This window comes from Orbicella faveolata, unplaced genomic scaffold, assembly GCF_042242905.1.
Source record: "Orbicella faveolata isolate gen_17 unplaced genomic scaffold, um_ofav_v1 contig_2, whole genome shotgun sequence".
Taxonomy (NCBI): Eukaryota; Metazoa; Cnidaria; class Anthozoa; order Scleractinia; family Merulinidae; genus Orbicella; species Orbicella faveolata.
The window spans coordinates 32,725,411-32,739,538 of NW_028301547.1; the positions used below are offsets into that span (position 1 = coordinate 32,725,411).

Here is a 14,128-nt window from a genome sequence, read left to right on the forward strand (position 1 = left end):
TCCAAAGACGATTTTTGCAATATACTAAGAATCTTAAACTGGTGTTAAAACTCAGAGGAAAAGTTTCCCTGTTTGCAAGGAATTAAAAAATTCTTCCAAGCAATTTCCTATTCTTTATTTGAACTGAAATGTAATGTTTAAGTCACGCATAAGACACCAAATGATTTTTTTGAATTTCTCGTCTCGAGAGGTACCTCCATAGAAAACGATTCAAAATTTCTGATCCCCAAACAACACAAGAGAGGATTCAAAATTTCAAATCCCCAAAAGAACACTAGAAAGGGTTCAGAATTTCTGATCTCCCAAAGAACATTAGAAAAGGTTCAGAATTTCTGATCCCCCGAAGAACACTAAAAAGGGTTCAGAATTTCTGATCCCCCAAAGAACACTAGAAAGGGTTCAGAATTTCTGATCCCCCAAAGAACACTAGAAAGGGTTCAGAATTTCTGATCCCCCAAAGAACACTAGAAAGGGTTCAGAATTTCTGATCTCCCAAAGAACATTAGAAAAGGTTCAGAATTTCTGATCCCCCGAAGAACACTAAAAAGGGTTCAGAATTTCTGATCCCCCAAAGAACACTAGAAAGGGTTCAGAATTTCTGATCCCCCAAAGAACACTAGAAAGGGTTCAGAATTTCTGATCCCCTAAAGAACTCTAGAAAGGGTTCAGAATTTCTGATCCCCCAAAGAACACAGGAGAAGATTCAGAATTTCTGATCCCCTGCAGCAAAGCCAGTGTTACATCCAATGTAGCCACATTAAATCATAACATTGAAGACAGGGTTTAGATCTTGCTGCCTGCCTGAACAATGTCTAATCAAAATATTTTTTCTTGATAACAATATTCAATTAGAAATTTTATACAAATATAGCATAATTCTTAACAGATTCCATACACAGTCTCAGATTATACTGAGAGAGTGATGAAGAACAAGTTTCTTCACAGCAGTCCATTAATATAAGTAACTGTAAACATCACACATTGTATTACAATGATCTATGCACTTCAAAATTACAGTAGCTGTAAGTCTAAAAAAACAATATCAAACAGTACCTAAGAGGATAGGAAAGTTCAGAATTGACCAAAAAAGTGAGATTACTCAAACTGCACAACTGTAGGCATAAATGCAGACTCCACCTCCTCTGGCAGAATTAGCTCACCTTGTGTGAAGGAAAAATTTCTAACAATTTCTGTTTAACATGGAAACAAGGCACCTCACTGTTATCAAACAAAAAGAGCGTTCAGGAACACTGCAGTGCATTACAGGGATGACAATTAAAGACTGCAATTTACATGTACATTTAAATTTGCAGTTGATACATTTAAGTGGGTCAATGTACTCTACATACATGTATACAGTGTCCTCCAAAAACCTGTTGTCATATAGCAGCGGCCATGGACTTTAGCTTTGCCCAACATGTTTTTACATCTTCAGTCTAACTTTTTGAGTGGGCTACCAGTTCATTCACACTTCAGTTACGCAACCAGTTTAACCATGCTCAAAGGAGAAGGGTGTGGGTAAAATTGTTTTTATAAAGACCTGACAGATATGGATGCAAGTATTGCAGCTAATGCTACAAGCAATTCTATTCTTTCTTTTTTAATTTGGCACACTCATCTTGGAGATGTTTCCTGGTAGCTGGCAATAGTTTGCTGTCCTCAGTTAAAGAAACCCTCCCAAAAACGATCATATCTTATTACTAGTTTATTACTAACTTCATGCTACTTGCAACTATCTCATTCCTGGTTGACGGATGAAAATCTCTATCTTTTTCTATCCAAGAGGTTTTGTAGATAGAGGATAGCTATCTTTGGCATGGCTTAAAGTTAACTAATATCTATCCATCAGATAGTTAGGAAATAGATAGACTAGCTAAAAACTAGCTTCCTGTATAGATATTCAACAGATACTTAGATGGCCTAGCTATCCACTAACTTGTCTATCCAAAAACCACCACTACTGTAGTAAGCCAAAAACTATCTGAAGTCTAGTCCTTATATTGAACAATAAAACACTATCCCATCTGAAACCTACCTCTGCTGTAGTTAGTAAAAAGATAGCCTATCTGAAAACTACCCATCACTCATATCGCACTGTGATAAGCTACCCAAAAGCCAGAGATAGTAAAAAGATAGCAGCCAATCTAAAAATTATCCATCACTCATGTACACGTAGCACTTTAATATTAACCTAGCCAAAAGCTTTCTTAGTCACAGGTGGTGAATATATAGCTAACTATTGAAAACTCTTCATTACTCATTTTATATTGAACTTTGATACCTGCTCTTCAAATCCTAAACCTGAGTGAAATCTCTGTATTTACATAGGAAAATGTATAAATAACTCATAGTTTTATTTAAACCTGCTACAGTTGTACATTAAAATTTAATACCAAAAACCAGGCACATCCAGATGCAAAAGGAGGACAAAATCTGCCTGAAAATGAGTTTCCATTATGTTGTGATTTATCACAAAACTTACTTAAATTTAATATATATCTTTCAAAAATCCTGTTTGAAACACTTCTCAGCTACTTAAATTGGAGTCTAGTAAATGTTTACATTCTTCAGTAAATTTTCATGAAATGTAAACAGATTTCGTGACCGGAAAAGCACAAAATATTCTTGAAATGAATTTCAAATTTCAATTACATTAATTTCTTCATGAAAGTATTTTTTTCAATTAATTTTATCCATGAATCATGTGTTTTTCAAATTATGGTAAGCCTTATGTACAAATTTCTGGAAGTGGTGAAAAGTAATTTTCCGTAACCTAGCTGTGAATTATATCTGCTGTTCTAAATAACCTCTATTTGCATAATGAAATGCCAAATTATAAAAAAACCTTTGAAATACTGCCCAATTAAAGAGAACTTCAACCACCCTAATGAAAATAACATCAGTCTTTTGCAACTCAAGTAATAGGTGGCAAACAAAAGGTCTTGATAATGTAATATGCACATCTAACATAACCTCAAGAGCACCACCATCAACCTGAAAATCAAAAAGGTGAAGGATGTTGCTTTTTGATATCTTGTGTTTTAGTTGTTGTATAATAAATACATGTATGCCCACTTGATCCTAGACAAGATATACACTAGCTATATGAAGTATAGGTAAACTACATGAGAGAGCTCACATTTATTGCACTTATTGTACTTTTACAATGAATGATTTTCCCAACGCGAAATTGTTTGTATTTTGTTGTGTTGAATACAGTTGCTTTCATAACTCCTTTAGGAAATGAACATTTGCATTCACGAAATCAACAAGACTTAACAGTGTGTTAAAGCATCTGCATCTTCTGTAATCTTCCACGATCAATTGAACCGGCCAGAACGTTTCCAGTATTTCAAGAACCTTCACAAATTATGCAAGAAAATCAGTTTACCTTGGAAAGCTGCAGGGACCATAAGCTTTCTGTAAACCTGACGAGTGTAAGAGAAACCGCCAGCTGCTGGCAAATAGTTTGATTGCCACACTGTTTTGCCGACGAAACTTCATACTTTTCCACCTTTACTGGGATTTGACTCAACTGGAATAACAACGGACATCTGTAAACAATTTGTGACTGCTTTCCAACGTAGAGCAAGGCTATAAAATAACAGAGCTTTGTTATCGAATCCTAACAACATTCACCACGATCTTCGCCCGCCATTTTGGTGTTTCCGGCCGATCCCATAATCCTTCGGTGAATCTGATAAATGAATACTTTTGACCAGCAGATTCCCTTTCTAAAGGAGTCGGTTATTTGCGCGCAATTTCGAATCCAACATTGTCAATAGCAGCAAGAAACATGGAATGATTTGTCCAAGTTCAAATGAGTATCTTGATTGCTTCGGTGAAAGAAAGGCAAGTCGCAGAAAAGTAAGTATATCATAATTGTTGCTCAACATTATAGTTAGCTGCTCAATCTTTGAATCGAAATCAATGTTGTGGCTGAAGAAATTTCGTTGTTATATTTATTTCGCGATCACTGAAACACAAGAAAAACGTTTGTTCTCCTGATTTTATTAGCACCCGTAACAAGGAAATTATTCACACGCATTTCCTATGTATGAAATGCTTGCATAATAGCTTGTTAGTGTGCTTTTTGAAGAGGTAACTTAAAGTTCACACTGAATTGATTTGAAGCTACAGATCACGCTCGATACACTTCACTACCGCATTGCCTACATACTGCTCTTTATTCTTTACAAAAGAATACACTCCCGATCAATTGATTAATGAAAAATAATGTTAATTCTATCGCTATTTATAAAAATATTTAGCTTCAATTGCTTCATTGCAGAGCAGAGGGAAAAAAAAGGCAAGAATAGCGGCCGTCAATCCGAAACGAACACATTAAAGCAGAAACGGAGGTGGCGCAGACGGCAGCTGAGTCCTGATTAAAATTCTTGTTATCTTTGATGTGAACTTTAAATAACATCTTGTAATTCTGGAGCCTAAATTCATATCTTTTTGAATTGAAAATAAAACCTTTCACTGTCCGGCATGAAACTGCAATTTTTGTCTCGATCCTTTGGCGTGGTTTTAAATCGTTATAAATAATGACCTATCTGTGAATATTTCATTTGTGTACTTTTCTGATGCCCTTTGCTCTGTGATCCATTTTGTCTGTAATGTGTTTAAAGTTACTATCCAATCGTTACTTTTTAGCTATCAGACATCTAGTTAATTTCTTGTGAATTATAAATAGACGGCTATTTCTGTCCTGTCACCTGATAAGGGGGATCAGAAATTCTGAATCCTTTTAAGAATTATAGGTAGATGACCGTTTTGTTCTGATAAGTTGTGCAGTGGGGGATCAGAATTTTTGAATCCCTTTAAGTCATGTGGGATCAGAAATTCTGAATTGTTGTAGAATTATAAATCGACAGCTCTTTCTATCGTGTTGGCAGATTTGGTGGGGGAGGGGTATCAGAAATTCGCAATACTTTTAGAACCATGAACAGATAGCCGTTTTTGTCCCGTGAAGTGATGGGGATCAGAAATTCTGAATGCTTTTAGAATTATAAGTAGATGACTGTTTTGCTCTGACGGGTTGTGGACTGGGGATCAGTTTTTTGAATCTATTAAAGTCTTGGGGGATCAGAAATTCTGAATCCTTTTAGAATCATAGATAGATGACCGTTTTATTCTGATAAGTTGTGGGCCGGGAGATCAGAAAATCTGAATCTCTAAAAAAGGAAAGCGCGATGGGTGCACGATCTTTTTTACATTAAATTGTACATTTTGGTGAAATTGGATGTATTGTCCCTGGCGGACTCAACTGAACACTTCTTTTTCTCCTTCCAATAAGCCAAAACCAATCGGAAACACAAACTTTTTCGGCGTCAAATACCAGTACCCTTCGGAATTGTTCCAAATTGGAATGCCACATTTTAGTTTGGAAGGCGTTACATTTCATTTTAAGGCTGAAAGAGTAGACGAGACCGCCTTACGCGCATCGTGATTTAGAGCCTCTATGGCTCGATTTCCCGGACCTTGGGGGATAGTTTCCAGCTTTGGGAGCTCTAAACTAACTCCTGATTGCCTTAGTTTTCAGTGAAATCGACACAGATTAAATTAGCGCACGCTCGGTGCCGAGCTTCTAGGTCGAAATATAGCCCCACTTCAGTTTAAGACTGAAAAAATAGACGAAACGGCCTTACGCGCATCGTGATTTTGAGCAACTTTGGCTCAATTTGCCGGAACTTGTGGGATATTTTTCAGTCCCAGGGACTGTAAACTAACTCCCGATCGCCTTGGTTTGCATTGAAATGGACAGGGCAAAACATTTTAAACGCTCACCTTCAAGCTTCTGAGCCGAATATAGCCCCACTTCACTTTAAGCCTGAAAGAGTAGCCGAGACCGTCTTACGCGCATCGTGATTTTGACCAACTTTGGCTTGATTTTCCGGAACTTGGGGGATATTTTCCAGTCCCGGGGACTCTAAACTAACTCCTGATGGCCTTGCTTTGCAGTGAAATGGACACAGCAAAACTTTTTGAACGCTCACTTTGGACCTTCTGGGCCGAAATATAACCCCACTTCACTTTAAGACTTAAAGAGTTGCCGAGACCGCTTTACGCGCATCGTGATTTTGACCATCTTCGGCTTGATTTCCCGGGACTTGGGGGATATTTTCTAGTTCCGGGGACTATAAACTAATTCCTGGATGCCTTGGTTTGCAATGAAATGGACACAGCAAAACTTTTTGAACGCTCATCTTCGAGCTTCTGGCCTAAAATATAGCCCCACTTCACTTGAAGACTGAAAGAATAGCCGAGACCGCCTTAGAGACATCGTGATTTTGACCAAGTTCAGCTCGATTTTCCGAAACTTGGGGGATATTTTCCAGTCCGGAGGACTTTAAAATAACTCCTGATGGCCTTGTTTTGCAGTTAAATGCACGAAGCGTAACTTTTTAAACGGTCACTTTCGAGCTTCTGGGCTGAAATATTTCCCCACTTCACTTTAAGACTGCAACAATAGCCAACCCGCGTTTCGCGAATCCTGATTTTGACCAACTTCGGATCGATATCCCGGAACTTGGGGGATATTTTCCAGTCCTGGGGACCCTAAACTAACTCCTGATCACCTTGGTTTGAAGTGAACTTGACAAGGGAAAACTTTTTGAACGCTCACTTTCGAGCTTCTGGGGCGAAATATAGCCCCACTTCACTTTAAGACTGAAAGATTAGCCAAGACCGTCTTACGTCCATGGTGATTTTGACGAACTTAGGCTAAATTTCCCGGAATTTGGGGGATATTTTCCACTCCCTGGGTCTCTATACTAACTCCTGATGGCCTTGGTTTGCAGTGAAATTGACACAGCAAAACTTTTTAAACACTCAGTTTCGGGCTTCTGGGGCGAAATATTGCCCCACTTCACTTTAAGACTGAAAGAGTAGCCGAGACCGCCGTACGCGCGTCGTGATTTTGACCAACTTCGGCTAAATTTCCCGGAACTTAGGGGATATTTTCCATTCCCAGGGACTCTAAACTGACCCCCGACGTCCTTGGTCTGCAGTAAACAGGACACAGCAAGGCTTTTTGAACGCTCATTTTTGAGCTTCTGAGACGAGATATAGCCCCACTTTACTTTAATACTAAAAGAGTAGCCGAGCCCGCCTTACGCGCATCGTGATTTTGACCAACTTCGGCTCGGTTTCGCGGAACTTGGGGAATATTTTTTAGTCCCGCGGACTCTAAAGTAACTCCTGATTGCCTTGGTTTGCATTGAAATGGACATAGGAAAACATTTTGAACGCTCACCTTCGAATTTCTGGGCCCAAATATAGCCCCACTTCACTTTAAGACTTTAAGAGTAGCCGAGACCGCCTTACGCGCATCGTGATTTTGACCAGCTTAGGCTCGATTTCCCGGAACTTACGTGATATTTTCAAATCCGGCGGACTCCAAAGTAACACCTAATTACCTTGCGTTGCAGTGAATTGGACACAGCATACCTTTTTCAACGGTCACTTTCGACCTTCTTTGCCGAAATATAGCCACACTTCACTTTAAGACTGAGAGAGTAGCCGAGGCCGCCTTACGCGCATCGTGATTTTGACCAACTTCGGATCGATTTCTAAGAACTTGAGGGGTATTTTCCAGTCCCGAGGACTCTAAACTAAACCCTGATCGCCTTGGTTTGTATTGAAATGGACAGAGGAAAACATTATGAACGCTCACCTTCGAGCTTCTGGGCCGAAATATAGCCCCACTCTACTTTAAGATTGAAAGAGTAGCCGAGTCCGTCTTACGCGCATCGTGATTTCCCGGAACTTAGGGGATATATTCAAGTCTCGATTTCCCGGAACTTAGGGGATATATTCAAGTCTCGGGGACTCTAAACTATCTCCTGATTGCCTTGGTTTGCGGTGAAATGGACACAGCAATTTTTTTTGAACGCTCACTTTGGACCTTCTGGGCCGAAGTAGAACCTCACTTCACTTTAAGACTGAACGAATAGCCGAGACGGCCTTACGCGTATGGCCTTCGTTTGCAGTGAAATAGACAGAGCAAAACTTTTTAAACGCTCACTTTCAAGCTCTTGGGCAGCAATGTAGCCCCACTTCACTTCAAGACTGAAAGAGTAGCCGAGACCGCCTTACGCGCATCGTGATTTTGATCAACTTCGGCTCGATTTTCCGGAAATTGGGGGATATTTTCCAGTGCCGGAAACTCTAAACTAAACCCTGAAGTATTTATTTTTTGCTGAAATGGACACAAGTTAAAGAAGCGCAAGGTAGGTGTCGAGCTTCTAGGCCGAAATATAGCCCCACTTCATTTTAAGACTAAAGGAGTAGCCGAGACCGCCTTACGCGAATGATGATTTTTGGGCATCTTTGGCTGGATTTGCAGGGACTAGGGGGATAGTTTTTCAGTCCCGGAGACTCTAAACTAACTCCTGATTGCCGTATTATTAAGTGAAAAGGACAGAGGTAAACGAAGCGGACGCTAGGTGTGGAGCTTCTAGGCCGAAATATAGCCCCACTTTAATTTAAAACGGTAAGAGTACCATAAACTCTTACGCACATCGTGATTTTCAGCAACATTGGGTGATTTCCGGATTTTGGTTGATATTTTACAGTCCCGGGGACTCTAAACTAACTTCTGATGGCCTTAATTTTTACTAAAATGGACACAGATAAAAGGAGCGCTCGCTCGGTGTCGAGCTTCTAGGCCGAAATATAGCCCCACTTCACTTTAAGACGGAAAGAGTAGCAAAGAACGCCTTCCGCGCATCGTGATTTTCACCAACTTCGGCTCGATTTGCCGCAACTTCGAGGATATTTTCCAGTCCCGGGATTTCTAAACTAACTCCTCATTGTCGTGGTTTGCAGTGAAGTGGACTTAGCAGAACTTTTTCAACGCTCACTTGTGAGTTTCTGGAACAAAATATAGCCCAACTTTACTTTAAGATTGATAGAGTAGCCGAGACCGGCTTAGGCGCATGGTGATTTTGACCAAATTTGGCTCGATTTCCCGGAACTTGGGGGATATATTCCAGTCCCGGGGACTCTAAACTAACTCCTGATGGCCTGGGTTTGCAGTGAAATGGACACAGCAAAACTTTTTGAACGCTTCCTTTCGAGCTTCTGGGCCGAAACATAGCCCCACTTCACTTTAAGAATTAAAGAGTAGCCGAGACCGCCTTACGCGCATCGTGATTTTGACCATCTTCGGCTTGATTTCGCGGGACTTGGGGGATATTTTTTAGTCCCGGGGATTCTAAACTTATTCCTGATGGCCTTGGTTTGCAGTGAAATGGACACAGCAAAACGTTTTGAACGCTTATCTTCGAGCTTCTGGCCTAAAATATAGCCTAACTTCACTTTAAGACTGAAAGAATAGCTGAGACCGCCTTGCGCGGAACGTGATTTTGACAAACTTCGGCTCGATTTCCCGGAATTTGGGGGATATTTTCCAGTCCCGGAGACTCTAAACTAACTCCTGATCGTCTTGGTTTGCATTGAAATGGACACAGCGAAACTTTTTGAACGCTCACTTTCGAGCTTCTGGCCTGAAATATAGCCCACTTTACTTTAAGACTGAAAGAGTTGCCGAAACCGTCTTGCGCGAATCGTGATTTTGACCAACTTCGGGTCGATTTCCCGGAGCTTGGCGGATATATTGGAGTCTCGCGAGCTCTAAATTAACTGCTTATGGCCTTGGTTTTCGGAGAAATGGACAGAGCAGAACTTTTTTAACACTCACCTTCTAGCTTGTGGGCTTAAATAGAAGCCCACTTCACTTTAACCCTGAAATAGTAGCCGAGACCGCCTTACGCGCATCGTGATTTTGACCAAGTTCAGCTCTATTTCCCGGAACTTGGGGGATATTTTCCAGTCCGGGGGACTCTAAACTAACTCCTGATGGTCTTGGTTTGCAGTGAAATGCACAGAGCATAACTTTTTTAACGATCACTTTCCAGCTTCTGGGTCGAAATATAGCCCCACTTCACTTTAAGACTGAAAGAGTAGCGGAGACCGCCTTACAGGCATCCTGATTTTGACCAATTTCAGCTCGATTTCCCGGAACTTGGCGGATATTTTCCAGTCCCGGGCATTTTAAACTAACTCCTGATGACCTTTGTTTGCAGTTAAATGCACAAAGCGTAACTTTTTAAACGGTCACTTTCGAGCTTCTGGGCCGAAATATAGCCCCACTTCACTTTAAGACTGAAACAATAGCCGAGATCGCGTTTCGCGCATCGTGATTTTGACCAACTTCGGATCGATATCCCGGAACTTTGGGGATATTTTCCAGTCCCGCGGACTCTAAACTAACTGCTGCTCGCCTTGCTTTGCATTGAAACTGACAGAGCAAAACGTTGTGAAGACTCACCTTCGAGCTTCTGGGCCGAAATATAGCCCCACTTCTTTTTAAGAGTAAGAGTAGCCGAGTCTGTCTTACGCAAATCGTGATTTTGACTAACTTCGGCTCGATTTCCCGGAACCTGGGGGATATATTGCAGTCCCGGGAACACTAAACTAACTCCTGATGGCCTTGGTTTCCAGTGAAATTGACACAGCAAAGTTTTTTGAACCCTTACTTTGGAGCTTCTGGGCCGAAATAGAGCCCCACTTTATTTTAACACTAAAAGAGTAGCCGAGACAGCCTTACGCGCTTATTTATTTTGCCAAACTTTGTCTCACTTTTTCGGCACTTACGGGATATTTTCCAGTCCCTGGGACTCTAAACTAACTCTTGATGGCTTTGGTTCGAAGTGAAATTGACACAGGAAAACTTTTTGAACGCTCACTTTCGAGTTTCTGGGGCGAAATATAGCCCCACTTCACTTTAAGACTGAAAGATTAGCCAAGACCGCCTTACGCCCTGGTGATTTTGACAAACTTAGGCTAAATTTCCCGGAATTTGGGAGATATTTTCCACTCCCTGGGTCTCTAAACTAACTCCTGATGGCCTTGGTTTGCAGTGAAATTGAGACAGCAAAACTTTTTAAACACTCAGTTTCGAGCTTCTGGGCCGAAATATTACCCCACTTCACTTTCAGACTGAAAGAGTAGCCGAGACCGCCGTACGCGCGTCGTGATTTTGACCAACTTTGGCTAAATTTCCCGGAACTTGGGGGATATTTTCCATTCCCGGGGACTCTAAACTGGCCTCCGACGTCCTTGGTGTGCAGTAAAATGGACACAGCAAAACTTTTTGAACGCTCACTTTCGAGCTTCTGGGCCGAAATATAGCTCCACTTTACTTTAAGATTGAAAGAGTAGCCGAGACCGGCTTATGCGCATCGTAATTTTGACCAACTTCGGCTCGATTTCCCGGAAGTTGGGGGATATTTTCCAGTCCCGCGGACTCTAAAGTAACTCCTGATGGCCTTGCTTTGGAGTGAAATGGACACAGCAAAACTTTCTGAACGCTCACTTTCAAGCTTCTGGGCGGAAATATTGCCCCAGTTCACTTAAAGAATGAAAGAGTAGCCGAGACCGCCTTACGCTTATCGTGATTGTGACCAACTTTGGCTCGATTTCCCGGGAAATGGGGGACATTTTCCGGTACGGGGGACTCTAAAGTAACTCCTGATTGCCTTGGTTTGCATTGAAATGGAGAGAGCAAAACTTTTTGAACGCTCCCCTTCGAGCTTCTGAGCCGAAATATAGCCCCACTTCACTTTAAGACTGAAAGAGTAGCCGAGACCGTCTTACGCGCATCGTGGTTTTGACCAACTTCGGCTAGATTTCCCGAAACTTCGGGGATATATTCCAGTCCCAAGGACTCTAAAGTAATTCCTGATGGCCTTGGTTTGCACTGATATGGACACAGCCAATTTTTGAACGCATACTGTCGAAATTCTGGGGAGAAATATAGCCCTACTTCACTTTAAGACTGAAAGAGTAGCCGAGACCGCCTTACGCGCATCGTGATTTTGACCAACTTCGTCTCGATTTCGCGGAACTTCGGGGATATTTTCCAGTTCCGGGGACTCTAAACTAACTCCTGATGGCTTTGGTTTGCAGTGAAATGGACACAGGATAAGTTTTTGAACGCTCACTTTCGAGCTTCTGGGCCGAAGCATAGCCTTACTTCACTTTAAGACTGAAAGAGTAGCTGAGATTGCCTTACGCGCATCGTGATTTTGGGTTACTTCGGCTCGATTTCCCGGAACTTGGGAAATAATTCCCAGTCCCGGGCACTCTAAACTAATTCCTGATGGCGTTGGTTTTCAGTGAAATGGACACAGCCAAACTTTTTGAACGTTCACTTTCGAGCTTCTGGGCCGAAATATAGCCCCACTTCACCTTAAGACTTAAAGAGTAGCCGAGACCGTCTTAAGCGCATCGTGATTTTGACCAAGTTCGGCTCCATTTCCCGGAACTGGGGGGATTTTTTCCAGTCCCGGGGAGTCTAAACTAACTCCTGATTGCCTTGGTTGGCCGAGCAAAGGACACAGGAAAACTTTTTGAACGCTCACTTTCGAGCTGCTGGGTCGAAATATAGCCTTACTTCACTTTAAAACTGAAAGAGTAGCCGAGACCGCCTTGCGCGCAACGTGATTTTGACCAAGTTCCGCTTGATTTCCCGGAACTTGGGGGATATTTTCAAGTCCCGGGGACTCTAAACTAACTCCTGATGGCCTTGCGTTGCAGTGAAATGGACACAGGAAAACTTTTTTAACGCTCTTGTGCGAGCTTCTGGGTCAAAATATAGCCACACTTGACTTGAAGACTGAAAGAGTAGCCGAGACCGCCTTATGCGAATCGTGATTTTGACAAACTAAGCCTCGATTTCCCGGAACTTGGGGGATATTTTCCAGAACCGGAAACTTTAAACTAACTCCTGATTGCCTTGGTTTGCAGTAAAATGGAAACGGCAAAACTTTTTCAACGCTCACTTTAAAGCTTCTGGGCCAACACATAGCCCCACTTCACTTTAAGACTTAAAGAGTAGCCGAGACCGTCTTAAGCGCATCGTGATTTTGACCAAGTTCGGCTCCATTTCCCGGAACTGGGGGGATATTTTTCAGTGCCGGGGACTCTAAACTAACTCCTGATTGCCTTGGTTGGCCGAGTAAAGGACACAGGAAAACTTTTTGAACGCTCACTTTCGAGCTGCTGGGTCGAAATATAGCCTTACTTCACTTTAAAACTGAAAGAGTAGCCGAGACCGCCTTGCGCGCAACGTGATTTTGATCAACTTCCGCTTGATTTCCCGGAACTTGGGGGATATTTTCAAGTCCCGGGGACTCTAAACTAACTCCTGATGGCCTTGCTTTGCAGTGAAATGGACACAGCAAAACTTTTTGAACGCTCACTTTGGACCATCTGGGCCGAAATATAACCCCACTTCACTTTAAGACTTAAGAGCAGCTTTGCCTAAATATCAACTAGACTTGGAAATAGCGAAAAAATCGAATTTCTTCAAACTCGCCCAGAATGAAGCCCTACGGGCGCTAGTTACAAAAATATCGTTCTAAGTTCGATAAATCAAAAATTATTTTTTTCCGCAATTTTTTCGTTGCGATGCTCCAAATCGGCCAAAATCCATCGAAAATGAGCGGCATATTCAGAGGCTTGTAAACTCAAAAGTAAAAATCTTCATTACAAACTGATTGCACGTCGTATTTGTACTTCCCTTTTTGTCTATTTAGAGCTAAATAGATCGTGATTTGATTAGAACTTAAATATTTGACGAATTTTGTAAATTAACGACCCAAGACAGCTTTACAAGAAGTCTACATTTAGCCTATTTTCAAATGCTAAAAAGGCGTTCTGGTACACGGCTTTTCCCAAAACGACTAGTTTGGTGTGAAAGAGCATTCTTTCTTCTTCAAATTAGTGAAATAAAATTTTTGGGTAAATAAAATCGCGAGCGCTGAGATAGCGAACAAAATGCAGCACTTCTTCCTGAAAACGTGACCTTTGACCCGAGCGTAACGAAACCGATTACTGCAAGAAAACCCGGAAGAAAAGCAAACGCTTCGTTATTTTGAAACAATTTCTAGTGATATCTCTCCGAAACCATGATTGCAAGAAACTACTTCCAGATATGAAATCTTACAGGGTCAAAAAAGGAGCTAAAGGGCGCATTTTGACACAATAACTTTGTTTGCTGAGAATTGAAGTCAATGACCGTTAACGAATTCCAGTGAAATTTGCAAACTTGAAG

At 41.5% G+C, this 14,128-nt stretch overlaps 2 long non-coding RNA genes across 2 annotated transcripts; one reads left to right on the plus strand and one right to left on the minus strand.

Moving 5' to 3' along the window:
* Nucleotides 1-1,584: 1,584 nt before the first annotated feature.
* On the minus strand, nt 1,585-3,678 carry LOC149112858 (uncharacterized). Its single transcript, XR_016207000.1, has 2 exons — nt 3,392-3,678; nt 1,585-2,994 (listed from the first exon to the last, which is right to left on the minus strand). It is a non-coding gene; the product is annotated as an uncharacterized LOC149112858 (long non-coding RNA).
* A 43-nt stretch (nt 3,679-3,721) lies between these two features.
* Nucleotides 3,722-4,506, plus strand: LOC149112859 (uncharacterized). Its single transcript, XR_016206999.1, has 2 exons — nt 3,722-3,867; nt 4,292-4,506. It is a non-coding gene; the product is annotated as an uncharacterized LOC149112859 (long non-coding RNA).
* The last annotated feature ends 9,622 nt before the right edge of the window (nt 4,507-14,128 follow it).